Raw genomic sequence first — 16,270 nt, forward strand, 5'->3', positions numbered from 1 at the left:
GTGTGTGTGTGTGTGTGTGTGTGTGTGTGTGTGAAGAGTGTGGAGCAAGATATCTTTTCCTACGTGGAGAGGCACAAGGACTGTCAGTGAAGTCAGACATGATGAGATGGAATAGAGGAATGCCGGAGACCAATTCCAGCATGACAGCAGGGCTGCATCTGGGAATGGCTGAAGGCATTTCCCCAAACCTGAAAACGGATGATTGCTTGGCTGCTCAGGGCATCTTAATCTGCATGTTATTGCCTCCTACTGGCCAAACACCTGAACAGCTGTAGGCTAATTCCCCCATTCTGACAATGGACTCTGGAGGAAACCCTGACCCTTTGAAGTGTATATCTCTGCCTCGCCTCAGGACAAATTGTGTTAATAAAAAGCATGGGGTCCTGGGACGAGGAGACCTTAGACCTTAGACCTGAGAATTAGATCTTAGATCTTAGTTTCCTTTAAACTAAGCTCCTCTGACCCCCAAATGCCTTTCAAAATTATCTTTCGTCTCTGGACTCCTATTTAATCTCCGCACAGCCTTCTCCAGATTTCCTGAATTCTTCTTAATGCTGGAACAAGAACCCGGGCAAGGAAAAGCCTGTAGCTCCCCTTAGAGGTAAGTATCTGGTCATCACTACTGTGGCAGGAAACTTGAATATTTTCTTTTAGGTTTGCATATCATGGATATTACTTGACGTTTCATATAAGAATCGCTCTAATATTTTATTTTAAAAGGCAAACAGAGCATTTATCCTTTGATATAGTGCTTGTTTGAATTTAGATGTTATTTTACAATGGCCATGTTTATGCAATAGCTACTTCTATCTAAGGGCTACAGACCAGTCAGAATCGGCATCTTTTTTAGGCTAAGAAGCAATCATGTACAGATGGCCAATCTGATCTGTAAATACTGGGTTTTATTTAAACACAAATTTGGCTAATGTGGCTTTTATGAAGTTGTCTTATGCAAACTCCTTATCTTTCTTCCCCAGCTGAGCCATAGAAGACTTACCTGATTTGTTGTAAGTGATTCTGTTTAGGAAATGGCAGCCCCTTCTCCTAAATGTTACGGCATTAAGAGATGCTTTTCCCTTAAGATGCCTACAATGCTTGTAATTCCTTTAAAGCCATTTTAGAATTCTGGCTGTTCTAACTTTGTACCCAAATGCATTGTTCTCTGTTTTATGAGGTTTATGAGGAAGGTGGCTGAGCCCAAAGGGCCGGTCCCTGGTTCAGCACATTCTTTCCCACAGTAATTTAGAGACGTTCCTTTAGCTTCTCTGGGACTCACAGGTTATATATTTATAATGAGATGCTGCAATACCTCATCGTGGACCCACACAATCATTTGTGCTAATGGAAAGACAACTCCCCACGGGTAGCAAATTGAGGCACATTTATCCTGAAGTGTGTGGGGAAGGTGCCAAGGGGTAGGCAAAGTCACAATTTAATCATGGCACATTTCCTTAGAGATTTAATTTTCTCAGAGATTTAGGAGGGGCAATATTATTTTTACATGAAAGCAAAGACAAATTGGCTTGAGAGCAAATTAGAAAGACATGAATTTCTAACATAAAATGTAAGAACGCATTTTGCAGCCTCCCCCAGCCCCAGGGCATGCCCTCACTTAGCAGTAAAGGTGATTTCTACAAAATGGCTTGAGAGACACTGACCTGCACTTGCAGAGCCTGAAAGTGACTTTGAACATGATCACACCATCATCTGCCTCAGGCTCACTCTGGGTCACTCCAGTATTTACTCTTTCCCTATTTAGGGTGGTTACATCTACACAGTTCTCATGTGCCAGGCACTTTGTCAAGCCCTTGACATACATTACTTCATTTAATCTTCACAAGAATCTTATAAAGTAAGAACTATTATCCCATTTTACAGACCAGAGAGCCAAGACACAGGGATTTTAAGTTATTGGTTGAGTCAGGGACTGTCAGAAGCAGAAACTCTGCTGAGACCTCCAATGTGCAGTTTCCCCGCCAACCCCTTGGGAAGGCGGACTCTGCTGCCCCCTGGAGGTGAGGAGGTGGGAGTGCAGGACAAGGAGTGCAGCTGGAGAAATGCACCCCTCCCATTCAGAGACTGAACCTTGAGCGCTGAGCTCTATCAATGGTGGAACACCATGACTACATTATCAATATGCCTTTATAGAATCTAGGAGATTCCACTGCACACCTTGGTCTAATTCTTATATTTCAAGTGGATTTATCATTTCGCCCAGGTGGGGTAGGCATATTACCATCCTGCACTCCAAGGTCAAAAGAGAGAAAGAAGGTCCTAGATAGATAAAGTGCCCTGGGGTTTGTAGTTCCTTTTGCTGCGAAGATGGAAAATAAAGACAGTTTAGTTCAACTTAAGGAGCATGTGTTAGGCACTCACTATATACCAGGCACTGGGTCCTATTGTCTAGTTAGAAGACACAGACATGTATAGAAATCACATTTTTGCAGGATGTAGTAAGTGCTACAAGTGAGATAAAATAATGCCCTTGATCTTGTTTTTCCTAGTTCCTGATCTCGAAGAAGAAGCATCCCTTTCCTGTTGTTTTTTGAGGGGAGTGTGAGCAAGCCATGTGCTAGGTCACAGGTCCTATCATTTGTTGGGGGGCAGCGTTATCTGATATCATGGTTGCTGAGGGGTTAACCCGACAACAGATTGACATGGTGAAGGCATCATTTATCTAAACAATTCCCTTTGTTTAGCACTGTGATTCTTGGCCTGATGAAGGAAAGTGGTAAGAAATGTTGTTTGCTTCAGAACTTTGGTTTTCTAATCTGGCTGTCCCCTTGCCTCTGCTAATGTTATCTGTCTCTCAGGGTTTGAAATTGTTTGGTTTATTAAGGAAAGCCCGTATGAGGAGCTTTGTCAGTGTCATCTCCCAGACCCTGCCTGTGGTTTCAGGAGGAAGCGGTGTAATAGGCTCTGGTCCCTTTAGGAAGCTTTATTTGAAATTCATTTGGGCACAGACATTTTATGGGTGCAATCAGAGCCAGACATGGCTTAATGATGCTCTAGGCAGGATATACGGTGACTGATCCACACCTTAACCAAACCGCGGGTAAGCTTCTCTGATTCCCATTAATTAGCCTTTAGAAAACTAGACTCTATGACCCAAACTATAATTAAACTAAAGATAATGAGAAACAAACACATGTTCTTTTTTTCTTAATTTTTCTTTTTCTTACTAATGAATAATTTTAAACTGTGGCTATAGCACTTCAATATGTGTATTTTGAATGGGCAAAGTGTGGAGAACAATGTGAAATCAGCAGCAGGTTGATGTATTAGAACCTTTTCATGAGAACATTAAAAACATCTATGGTATAACTTTTGCATTTATTCTTGTGATAACTACTGCTTAGAGTAATTTAGTGTTATACAGGGTGGGGCAAAGGTAGGTTTACAGTTGTTTGTATAAAAATAAAACAATAATGAATAATGATACAAGAATAAACTGTTTTGCATACTCACAGCTGTAACCCTGCTTTTGCCCCACCCTGTATTCTATGTTTACTTTGTTCTTCTGTACATAGGGCTTTAACATAGCAGAAATTATGTTCTAGAACAGATGCTATGACACCGGCACTATCCTCTCCACTTGTTATCAAGGACACTGAAATTTGGAAAAGAAAGCAACTTGCCTAATTTCACACAGTCATAGATCTAGGAAGGAAACCTATATGTTTTAACAGCCAGTCTAGGGTTTCTCCCCGCGCCCCCCAAAAAAACACCCAAAACAATTTGTTTCTCTGCTGTGATGATTTCAGTCTTGGTTAACAGGCCTGTTGGTTGCTACTTACATGTGATTGTCACATCTAGCTTGATGTTCTTGACGTGTAGTAAGGCCTTGGGCACACAAATATCCCGCAGTGCCAGGGCTAACATGAATGAGCGTGGTGGGCTGGTGTCAGTATAGAGAGTGGTGGGGACTGTGGCACACCGAGAGCAGACAGCCCACTTACAGGAGAGTGGCCTTATCTGTCTTCACTGGGCATACTGGCCCAGAACTGCCAAGTCTCTGACATTTCTAAGAGGATCCAGAGATCTAGATTTTATGTGAAATCTTTCCATTTGGCAAATTAAAAATGTTCTTTTTTTTTTCCCCCAACTCTGGAAGCCAAACAAAACACATCTCTCAGAAAGATTCAGCCCATGACTGCCAGTTTATGACATGGGATTTTAAAAAAATGTGCATACAGAGAAGGAGTGAACAAATGAGGGCAAGTCGTTTACTCAGACTATAGAGATTTACTTTTCCTGAAGCCAGGAATTCTGAGCAAAGCTGGGAGCTCCACTGTGAAGTTTGGGCTGCTCAGGTGTGGGCATTTGGGGCTCCCCTCTTCTTGCAGAATTATCTGAAATAAGGAAGGCTTCTTTATTAGGGGTTGACCGCCGAGTACCCACCCTCTAGTATTGCCCACACTCTGACACCGAGCTGTGTGCATTGTTTCATATATTTTCTCCTCGTCATTCCTTGCCTCTCCTTGGGGAATTGCACTTTCAGCTGATGATGAAACTGAGATCAGTACCATTTGCAAACTTCCCAGACAAAAAAGGCTTTCAAAGAGGGCAAAGTTGTTGTTTTAAACTAGATTTCTTTTGCTTGTGTGATCTATGGATTTTTCTTTATTCAGTTTTCTGTCCCTGTAAACACAGAAAATTGAAAACTAATTTGATTAAATTTTCCCAGATGCAATCTCATGTGTATTTAATTTAATTTAAACGTTTTTGAATTTTAACCAAATCTGGTGCAAAGTGGCTATGTCACTGTTATGTGCCCCCTGCAGAAGGAAGCACCATTCTGGGATTTTTTATTTTATTTTATTATAAAAAGCATGCTATGGCCCTGGCCTGTGTGATTCAGTTGGTTGGATGTCATCCTGTGCACCAAAGGGTTGCAGGTTTGATTACCACTCAGGACACATGCCTGGGTTGTGGGCTTGATCCCCGGTGAGGGTAGTGCAGGAGGCTGCTGATCAATGTTTTGCTCTTACACCGATGTTTCTCTCTCCCTCTTTCCCTTCCTCTTTCTCTCTAAAAAAAATTAATAAAAATCATCTATGGAGAAAGTTCAGAAACTCTAGAATTGAACATTATTTGCTGAGCACTTACTATTTGTCACACACTGTGCTAAGCACTTTACAGTCATCTTACATTCTCTTTAACCCATTAAACCATATGTAAAGTCAGTCCCACTTTAAACATGGGAAAACTGAGTCTCAGAAAGGTTCAACACCTTGCCAAGGTCCTATGGCCTGTAAAACTCAGATTTATTTGATCCTCGAGTGTCACCATGTTAATATAGCATCTTCCTCGAAGAAATGGGCCCAACAGAATAACAAGCAAGCAGAGCTAGCTGATGTGAGACATGAAGACTGCTCTATGCAATTAAGATGATGTCAGTTATTCAGCAAAGCAGGGCACACTGGTCATAATTAGCAGGGCGATGAATGTCACATACTTCCTGGGACTGGTGGCAAAGTAGGTTCTAGAAATGCTACTGAGGGCAACACACTCACCTTGCTTGATTAGTAATGTCTGGGTGTGCAACGCATGAGAGCCTCATGCCGTCAGCAATCTATGACACCGATGTTAAGTGACCATTGGAAAAAACAATGTCAAGTTTTGTGATAAGGTGGAATATTGACTTATATCATATTTTGTGTGAATTCAATGCCTGCTTTGTGTTTTAGTGTATGAATGCTCCTTAACTTATTTAACCAGTTCACTCTTCTAAGGTACTGAGAATTCAATATCTGTATATTTTGTTCTCCAACAAGTTGTTGCCTTAACTAATCATTTTGAATTGAACCCCACCCTCTATTGACCTCTATTTAGATTCCAGGTTTTGGTAGCGCATCAGTCATGGTACATTGCATTTGTGAAAAATTAAAACTAAATACCTCTTCTTGGCAATCAGAGTCTTGTATGATGTTTCATCTCAGCATGTGCCTGGTTAACAAAAGAGGAGCCAAGATCTGTAGTTGAACCTATTCTGGGTGCTGTCTGCTTCCATACAAACGTATGCCTGTTGTGATGCTAAAATTGTTTGCATCTAAACATGTAGACAGCCTGATGGAATTAGCATAACTGGAAAAAAAGAGAAGAATCAAGTTATTATCTTAAAACTTCTCCCTTTTGAATCAGTCTTTAAATTACAGCTTTATTAGTCTTCACTGGTTAAGTATCTGCTATCTGTTGGCTAAAATGCTCACAGATTTTAAAGCCTCTGATGGGACAATTTGTGTATATCTTTTTAATTGGATATATTTAACTTTCAAAAGACATTAATGAAGCCAAGTTGAAATTGATATTCTATGCCTGCTAACTGTTGATTTTTTTTTTCTACTAGTTATTAATATAAGCAGCAAGCAAGATAAAGGGAACAAAGAGTTTAAAAGTAATAACATTGGAAGAAATTCCAAGGCACATTGGGGATCGCCAGCAGTGCCCTTGTGAGATAAAGTTATTGGAGTTATTATCATCTCAGCCTTTGCCTCCGTATGAGATACAGTGTAATTAGGGTGGTGACTTATTTGAGTGTGTGGTAAATAACTTAGGGGAGGGATGTCAGGCCGCTGTGAAGACCAGGGCTTCGCTCTGAGACTGGGGAACTGTTGCAGCGTTCTGAGCAGCAGAGTTTCAGGATGACTTCTGTTTTAGAATGAAAGGGGCAGGGTGGAGGCAGGGACACTAGTCGGGGCCATGGTAGCAATCCGGTGGAGCCATGTGGCAGCTCAGAGTGATGACAGGTGGTGTGGTGTGGTCAGACTCTGAAGGGTTCTGTAGCTACTTCATAACCAGGCTTAGCACATGTTTTTATCTCCAAATTGGGGGATAGGAAAAGAGTAGGAAAGCATGTTCAGGTAAATGCTGTGGGCAGCAGTTGTGACCAGCACCAGGAAATGCAATCGGAGTAACGCCTTGGGGAGGCTTGGAAAGAGTGGCTGAAGACATATGCCCAAAGGGTAAGCCTGATTTTGTGTCCTTTTCATTAAATAAACTGCGGGCAACTCTTTCTCTGACCTTTCAGAGGTAAAACTGTTGATGAACCCTTGGGGGAGAAAAGGTATCCAGAGGAAAAAAAGTGTCTTCCTTTTCAGTTTGAGGGAATATATGTAAGTAAATATAATCTTTTAAAATTTATTTCATTGTGAATGGGCAAATGGCATCTTCTTAGCTAATATAGGGTTCCCCAAATTTAAGCAGTTCGATAAACAATGATTTTTAAAAACTTCCATTTAAATATTTAATTTTCAACAATTGAATTTGAAATTGCTTTTTTGTTTGTTTAATACCGTATAACTGGAGAATCAAAATATGGGTAGTGTTTTTTTCATTCCATAACACTATGAAATAATTCATTTATATATTGACTTTTTATTGAAAATTCAATCGAACAGACTGTCAAACTACAGTGGGAAGGCCGGGGAGGGTTGGGGGGCAGGAGGGGAGGGTAAGAGATCAACCGAAGGACTTATATGCATGCATATAAGCATAACCAATGGACATAAGACACTGGGGGGTAGGGGAGGCCAGGGGATTGTCAAGGGCGGGGGAAAAAGGAGACATATATAATACTCTTTGTAATACTTTAAGCAATAAAACAATTTTAAAAAAATGAATTAATGGTGGTTCCTTGGCATAGTACTAAAAAACCAAATGTTATATTTGGTACTTAGGGTCAGTGGGTGCTTCTATTTTAAAGGCTGGTTGTTGTATTAAAATATGGATCTGTAACAGAAATGGTGACTTTTCTTAATTTTTACATTAAAAGACAGAGTTATGAAAATATTTTCATGAAGAGATATAAGCTCTGCTTGGAGAAAACCCATCCATTTTACATTCACTTATCCCTCAAGGGCCTGCCACGTGCCAGGCTCTGTTCTAGGCACGAGAGAACATGTTACTGGTGCAGTCATTGTGCACAATGCTTCAAAGGGCCCAAACTCAAAAGGTCAGAGTTTGGAGTAAGGGAAAGGTTTATTGATTGAGAAGGAGCCAGTGGAGAAGATGGAGGCCCCAGGAGTTCCCCAAATTCATCTTAGGAAAGTACAGAATTCAGGCTTCTTTTATGTCAAGAGGAGGGGTAAGAGGAGGTGCTGTTTCTGTAAAACTCAAGCTGCAAGCAGAACTCTTCTAAAGGTTAACGTGTCTATATGCAAGACCAAGCAGGCCTGAGCAAGCTGGAGTCGAAGAGAGACCTCGCATTTCACTCTGCTACTACACGAGTGGACAAAACGACGTTCCTGCCTCCTGGAACTGCCATTCCAGGGAGGGAGACAGGAAACCATTTATATAACGTTGGACAGTAAATTCAACATGCTGCAGAAATAAAGCATGTGAGTAAACGGAGAGTATGCTTGGAGAGGGTGGTCAAGGCAGGTCCCTATGGGGACGGGCATTAAAGTGGAGGCTTGAATAAGAAGTAGAGCTGTGAGCCATGCAGATGTCTAGGCCATGAACGTCCCAGTCATGGGCCACAGCCAAGGGCGAAGTGCTGAGGGGCTTGTACCGCTCTCAGCATTCAGCCCCAGGTCTGTCTGCCTCTGTGTTAGGAACATAGCTCTGCTGTAACCCACTCTTCTGTCAGGGGTGCAACCAGGCGTTCGCTGCAGAGTACAAGTGGCTGTGGACGTGCTGGTGTGGCCGGTGAGTCTACCTCTCGGCTCTCACTCCTGGACTCAAAGCCCTGGGATAGTCAGTGACTGCCCCTCCTCCGCTCAGTCATCAATTCTTGACGGCGCCTCTTTTGCACGTAGTCCCCTGATGTTCTCTGGGCTCCTCTTTCTAGGTCCTCAACAATTCATGCCTAAATGGCAACCTGACACATTTGCTTGCAGTCTTTTGGCCTCTGAAGGATGGGGATTGTGAGAAAGTTCATCAGCTTTCCTAGTTTTCTTCTGGAGTCAGGAAAAACAAACCTGTACCTTTTTTTTAAATTTATTTAACATGGGCAGTTCAAGTATTTGCAGACAACTATTACATAATTTCTTTTTGGCATTTCTTTTTCCAGGCCGAATCTCTTAGTTCCTTTAATAATGTGTCTATAACATGGTCTCCAGCTCCCTTATTTCTTTGTTGCCATTTTTCTGTCAAATCCTTTAAAAATGGGATGCTTAGAACCGAGTGTGTCATCTGGGTGTGCTCTGCTGAGTCTCAGGATGGAAGGACTGAATTGTCCCAGGATCTGAGCACTGCACTTCCTTTATCTGAATGTTATGCTTTTGGTTGTTGTTGTTGTTAATCCTCACCCGAGTTTATTTTTTCCGACCGGGCCTGCGGACTGAGCCTGCAACTGAGGTATGTGCCCTTGACCGGAATCAAACCTGCGACCCTTCAATCAGCAGCTCGATGCTCTAACCACTGAGAAAAACCGGCTAGGGCTGAATGCTATGCTTTTAATTACTGTATCATTTAGTTTAGCATCTGCATCCTATTATTAATTCATAGGTAGCTTGTAAGCAAATTAGGCTCATCCTCGCTCAACAGTGAGACAGACAGCCCTGGACAGGTGGTTCCGTCACTTGGAGTGTTGTCCCATACACCAAAGAGTTGTTCGATTCCTAGTCAGGGCCATAACTAGGTTTTGGGTTCAATCCCTGGTTGGGGCACATTCAGGAGGCAAAAGATTGGTGTTTCTCTCTCATATAGATGTTTCTATTTCTCTTTCTCTCTCTCCCCAAATAATATCCTTGGGTGAGGATTAAATTTTTTTTTTAAAAAGTGAGACAGACATAAGACATAAATTCCGACTGTGCCATTATATTAGCTGTATGTCTTTAAGTGAGTTATATTTAAACTCTCACAGTCTAAGTTTTATTAATTATAAAATTATATACATATCTCATTTATTTCTCACTTGATTGTTGTAATAAATAAGATTATACATAAAAAAATGTGAGGATTTTTGAAGGCCTTTAGTATTGTTAACTCCTTTCTACTTACACCATAATCTATTCTTTAGGATCAAGCTCTCCTGTCAGTTAGTTAGTGTATGAAAAGAAGAAAGCTAGGCGTCATCCCATCCGCCCAGGCTATGTCTGTATTGCCCAGGGACCCCTGGAGAAGACAGACCTGGCACATAGTGGGCCCTCAATAAATACATATTTGTTGATTGATTTTATTTCAGGTAAGAGGGCTGAATCACTGTGGGCTGGCTGATGAGTCCAATGGGTGGGTGGCCTTTTAGTTTGCCTATTTGTAGGGTTGGCTTTGTCTGCTTGTCTCTCTCACAATTAGGAAGGGTTGGCAAGATGACATAATGAGTGTCATTAGTACATTATAAATGAAAGGTTATATTATAAATGGCTGCTTTACAGGGCCATTAATTCAGCCTGGCTACTAGAGGGCCATTTAGTGCCTTGAAATGGATAATTTGTTAAATGACACATAAGAAAGTTGAAAGAATTAATGTTGCTCTCCAAAGGGCAATCCACTTTTTCTTTTTTCGTTCAGGCTACATATTTATTCAGAGCCTTGGGTTCCTTGTAAGAGAGAAGCTATAAAATAACAATGTCATCATCTCTTCTTTATTTTTCATTTAGAGCTGTAAGACCGGAGGAAGAAACATAATATGCAGAATGGATACTGGCACGTCTGGAGGAATTTGTGCAGAGAACAGAAGCTTGCCAAACTGGATATAGGAAATCACAGATGACATGTACAGCTTTGGAAGAATATTCGAATTTGCATAGAACCTTGTCACCTTCATGACAGCTAAACCCATTGCACTTTTTATAATCAAGAGCCCTAAGCACAGCTGCCAAGGTGAATTTTAATCCTGGTTCTTTGGGAGACTGTAACCTTCCAGTGTGATGGGATATTGTTTGTGACATAAGGCACAGAGTTCCTGCCATCAGAAGCAGGGATTCCTGTGCCTCTGTATCTGTTCTCACCCTCCTGAGTATCAATCATCTTAAACCGTTAGTTCACAAAGAGCCTGAAGAGGAAGAATCTGTGTGTCTGCAGTCTTCTCAGACCTGTCCAGACTGTTTAACGACAAGGAAAAGTATTAGTCCAAGTTATAACACTAACTTCACAGAAGCACTCAACCAAAATAACTCAGCCTCGAGAAGTCCACTGTCTTAAAGAAATTTGGGCAACTGAAAAAGGCAGACTTTTAAATTAATGCAATATAAAGCCTACATATATCACTGGCAATATCAGACTTGTGAGTCTCACATTGAAAACATGACATGAAAGGCGATACCCGGAGATCCAAAGGGAGATGCGATGCAAATTACAACTGAGAGGGTCTACCTTACTTACCAATGTGGATATTTGATGAATCAAGCATATAATGCTCATCCATTCAGCTGTTTCAGTGTTTTGCCTCCTGCCCTGAAAATTTCATCCATGAGATCATGAAGGAATAATCTGGGAAGCTTCACCATCAAATGGATTTTTCTCCAGGGGAGTCAGTTTTCACTTGTCTTTTATTTTCATCAATCTTTAGTCTAATGAAGGACTCAGGTAATAAGTGGGGTCCCAGAGATCCTCAGGTAGTGTAATAGTGGACCATTTATTCCAATCCCAAAACTGGACCCATGGTCAGATGACTAAGGTTACTTGGTTTTCTTGAAATAAACCTACCCTGGAAATGCTGCCTGGAAATCATTGGCCAAGAGAGGCCAAGAGTGCTGGCTGTCTTCAGTACCTCAATGAGTGTGTCTATCCTGCTGATTGCACCAGGATAGACCAGTGGGCACACAACCAGTCTCCCCCCATGGCCTGCTTGTGCTTGTCATTCTTTTTTTAAAAATATATTTTATTGATTTTTTACAGAGAGGAAGGGAGAGGAATAGAGAGTTAGAAATATCGATGAGAGAGAAACATCGATCAGCTGCCTCCTGCACTGGAAATCATTGGCCAAGAGAGGCCAAGAGTGCTGGCTGTCTTCAGTACCTCAATGGTGTGTCTATCCTGATGATTGCACTGGGATAGACCAGTGGGCACACAACCAGTCTCCCCCCATGGCCTGCTGGTGCTTGTCATTCTTGTGCCCCCTTTTCTTTAGTTCCTGGGCCAGGCCACGTGGATGAGGAGCAAGCAGGAGGACAGAGCGCCCGCTCACCTTGGGTTCATCCACATGCCAAAACCTGGTTCCCCAGCCACCTCACTCTGATGGTTCCAACTCCTTTATTGTCTCCAATTTGACATCCCCTTAATGAATAGCTGTTTAAAAGTCTACCGAAAAGTACACGCAAGCCTCAAATCCAGGTGTGTCAGCTTCGATGCAGTAATTGATGGAGGAAGAAACAATCCAAGGGTGAGTGTTGAAGAGTGGAATCCGATAAAGGGAGGTAAGAAAAGGCTATGCAGATCAGGAGGCTGAGGCTGGTTTTAAGATCCTGGCGTTGGTGGGCACAGACATAGCTTCTTTCGGGACAGGCCTCACATTGCAGTCAGGCACCGTCTCTTTCAAAAGTGCTGGCAGCACTTGACTCGTTCTAAATTACAGGCATCCCTGGTTTTTATGCCAAGAGACACTTTCTCCAATGTGCTGCGGGAAGGCCAGATGGCCTTGTCATTGTGCTAATCAGCGGATTGTGGGCCCTAGAGAGCGTGCTGAGGACTCTGGCTTTGGCTAATTAATGCAAGCTCCCAGTCACAGGCAAGAATTAAGCAATCAACTCCTTTCTCTAATTCTGATACACTTTGGAAGTGTGCCATGATTAGTAGGGTCTGAAAATAGAAAAATAAAACCCACTTGGGCTAAGCGGGGAATGACAGGAAAACTCCCATATGAACTTGGAAAAAACTTAGCTGAGATGCCTAATCAGGACATGATAAATAAAACCAGACAGAGTCAAATCGCTAGTACTTTTATGGAGGGGGAATGTTTATCTCTATTGGTGGAGTTTGTGTAAGATTTGAAGAGTTAGCTGGAATCTGGTGGCCTCTAATTAAAGTACAGCTTAATATTTGATATTAATATTTAATATTTGGTACAATATTGAGGAAAATAAAACTGCTATTACCAGTAGTCTAGTGGATCTTTTAAAGGGTGGGAAGATGCTGTGAAATAGTTTCATAAAGAGATTTCTCCTTTTCTTTCAGTCATTTTTTTGTGTTTATTATTTCTGTATACACAGCATCTAACAGATTGATTGACATAGTAAATGCTTAAAAATGTTTATTGAGAAAAATGGATGAAAAGCAGATTGAGAACACGACTGTTATTTTGCTATTGTGTGGTTATTGCATGGGAAGCTATTGAGCTATTTATTAATTTATTTGCTAAACAAATAATTGTTCATATCCTACTATGGGCTTAGGTTCTAGGTTCTGGAGATATAGCAGTGAATAAAACGCAAACATTTCTGTCCTTTGGCAACTGACAGGCTACTATTTTCAGTTCCTATGAATCTTTAAATTTGTGAAGATTATTGAAATTGACATGACATCTCTTGTAACATATTTCTTCTAATTGAATAGCAATATGATGATTAAATGCAAGAAAAAAATACCAACAGCTTTTTGGGCTGTCAGCCCAAGAATGTGAATCTCTTTTATTTTCTTGTTTCCTTGCTCTAGTCTCACTGTTCCACTCATTCCATAGGGCAGTCTTCAAGGGAGCAGCTGCTTCTATTTCTTGGGTCAATTTCCCTCCAGTGAGGCCAGTGGGTGGAGAACAGTGAGGCAATGTGGCTCTGTAACCACGTGATTTGTCACCTCCACTGGCCTGGTAGGAGGAAGTGGTGAGAAAAAAAACAGGATTGCAATACCCAAAGGTTTCTCAGGTGTGCATGCTCAAATTACTTCTCATTTTGTTCATAACTCCAGTTCTTTCTCTTGTCTTGCAGCCGTTGTCTACGGTACTTTTGAAAAAATCTCCCAAGGCTTTTACTTAATGTGGTGCAAGCTCTAGACTGCTGGACACTTGAAATGTGTTCAGTGTGACCTAAGAGTGAAATTTTAAATTTTATTTGATTTCATTAATTTAAGACTGATAATTCAGTTTTGGAAATATTTTATGAATATTTGGAACAACATGGTACCTGTGAATCTATTTTCTTCAACTGCTAATTTTATGAAATCTAAATACATGTCAAGTATTTCCACTAAAAATTTTAGTGTCCAAATTGAGATGCATTGTAAGGGTAAAACACAGACCAGATTTCAAAAACACTATAAAAAAGTAAATTATCTTATAAAAAAACTTTAAAACATTGATTACATGTTGAAATAGGAAATGTAAAACTACATGCATGGCTTGTTATATTTCTATTAATAGTGTTACTCTAGACCAGTGGTCGGCAAACCGCGGCTTGCAAGACACATGCGGCTCTTTGGCCCCTTGAGTGTGGCTCTTCCACAAAATACCACGTGCGGGTGCTCACGTACAGTGCGATTGAAACTTCGTGGCCCATGAGCAGAAGTCGGTATTTTGTGGCAGCGGGAGGGAACTGTGTCGCAGCAGGTGGGTCTGTCTGGGAGGTGGGCAGGTTGGGGAGATCTCCAGTGCTCCCAAGAGGGACTGATTGCAGAGAGAGCTGGCCCACCGGCGCCCACAGAGGAATGCTGGAATTTCTCAGCTTGGCCAGAAGTCCCGGCATTGGCCTGGTCTTGGCAGAGAATGGTGATAACACAATGATCACCAAAAACGCGGTGTGATTCAAGCCCACATGCACTGTTCTTGGAGACTCCCAGGAATACTTTGAGATGGGATGCTCGCAAAAGACTGGCATTGCTATTGACAATTCGTGTGATGGAACTGTCCCCATGAATGGTGAGGCTTAGGACAGATGGTGACAAGGCTCTAACTTAAATAAATACTCACACAGCGGCACCCATTCATGGAAGTGTGACCGCAGCTTCTGAAGAGAGGCTAGGATCTCAGCGTGGCCACCCACTAGGTGTGTGCCAAGGACATGTCTATAATACAGTTGCCTTTTTTGTGAACTGGGTATAACATGAGTTAAGTGCTGGGGATTTGTCATAAGAATTAAATGAGATACTGCATTTAGAGCTCATAGCACATGTGGGGGTGGGGGAGTATGGCCCGCAAGTTGTATAAGGTCCACGAAATCATTTGGTCTGGCCCTGCCAAGGCATTAGGGGTGAGTTTATTAAATGTTTGACCAAATATAGCAGGGTGATTTTTAAGTTGATAATTTTGTTTGGCCCGGGAATGATGTTAAAAATATCCAAATGGCCCTTAGCAGGAAAAAGGTTCCCCACCCATGATGCAGAGTAATTGTTCAACACCTGTTGCGGAACATTATCACCATCAGCACCCTGCCCCTCCCCCAGCTTCTCAATTCTCAATCAAGGCTACACTTGTAAATATTGATCATTTTATTTGGCCACCCAATATCTGGACCCCCTTTTTATTAAGAAAGTCCCCCCATTTTACCAGCTGGTACAGTTCTACTTCCTGTCCCTGGCTCCCTCCCTCTTCTGCCAGTCTCTTCTGTAGGCAGTGAAATGAGGCAGACTTGGGTCCCCCACATGGGACCAATAATGCCTATTTTGCAAAACTGGTAATGGCATAACCAGGCTAGTATTCTAAAAGAAACCCCATAAATGTTGGTCCTTTTCTTCTCTTGACTCTGACCCTAGCAGCCCGGCAGCTTAAGGCTCACAGTATTGAAGTCCATGTCTGGAGGGGTCGGCATAGTCGGTAAGAGAGAGAGGAGAGAGGAGAGAGGAGCCGGTGGACTGGTGAGGATGCTAGCGGTGAGAATTGATTGAGCTGTTTTACAGCAGAGGATGTTGCTCCCAGGCTTGGAGGAGTGGTCCCTGGACCACACCTGTCATAAAGCATCAGGAAACATCTATCCACATCAAAGAAGTCAGAGCCTTGGTCTCTGAGTGTTTAAATCCTAACCACAGTCAATACTGGGCTCTGAATGTTGCAGCAGCTCTTCATCCAGAGGCTCCTGGGGGGACCACAAACCAAACAGGTTGCTAGCGAACTCCTGCAGATGGGCCACCCTGGCCCACGCCTTAAGGAGTCCAGTTGCATTCTGGTTGTCAAGGGCCGAAACTACACACCCATTAGCGACATCCCCATTTCTTTGGTGATTTTGAATAACAAGGTGACAGAGCCGTGTGACTTCATGTACAAGTAGGACTGCAATTCCACCTTCTTAGGTCAGAGTCCCTAGAAGCAGATCCTGGCCGCCCCCTGGATGTGCCTGTACCCTCAATAATGCTTTGTCTTTCTAACATGCGTTTGGTGATGGTTTGGGTACATCCTATCTCATCTAAATCCTACAAAATCATTCTGTAAAGTGGGTGGAGCTACATGTTTTTTCTCATTTCA

The 16,270-nt window shown here is 42.1% G+C and overlaps 1 long non-coding RNA gene across 1 annotated transcript in view; it reads right to left on the reverse strand.

Moving 5' to 3' along the window:
- Positions 1-16,270, reverse strand: part of LOC106728065 — a 122,643-nt gene that overhangs the window by 7,490 nt on the left and 98,883 nt on the right. The window lies entirely within an intron of this gene.

The sequence above is a fragment of the Myotis brandtii genome, unplaced genomic scaffold (assembly GCF_000412655.1).
Source record: "Myotis brandtii unplaced genomic scaffold, ASM41265v1 scaffold115, whole genome shotgun sequence".
In the NCBI taxonomy this organism is placed as follows: domain Eukaryota; kingdom Metazoa; phylum Chordata; class Mammalia; order Chiroptera; family Vespertilionidae; genus Myotis; species Myotis brandtii.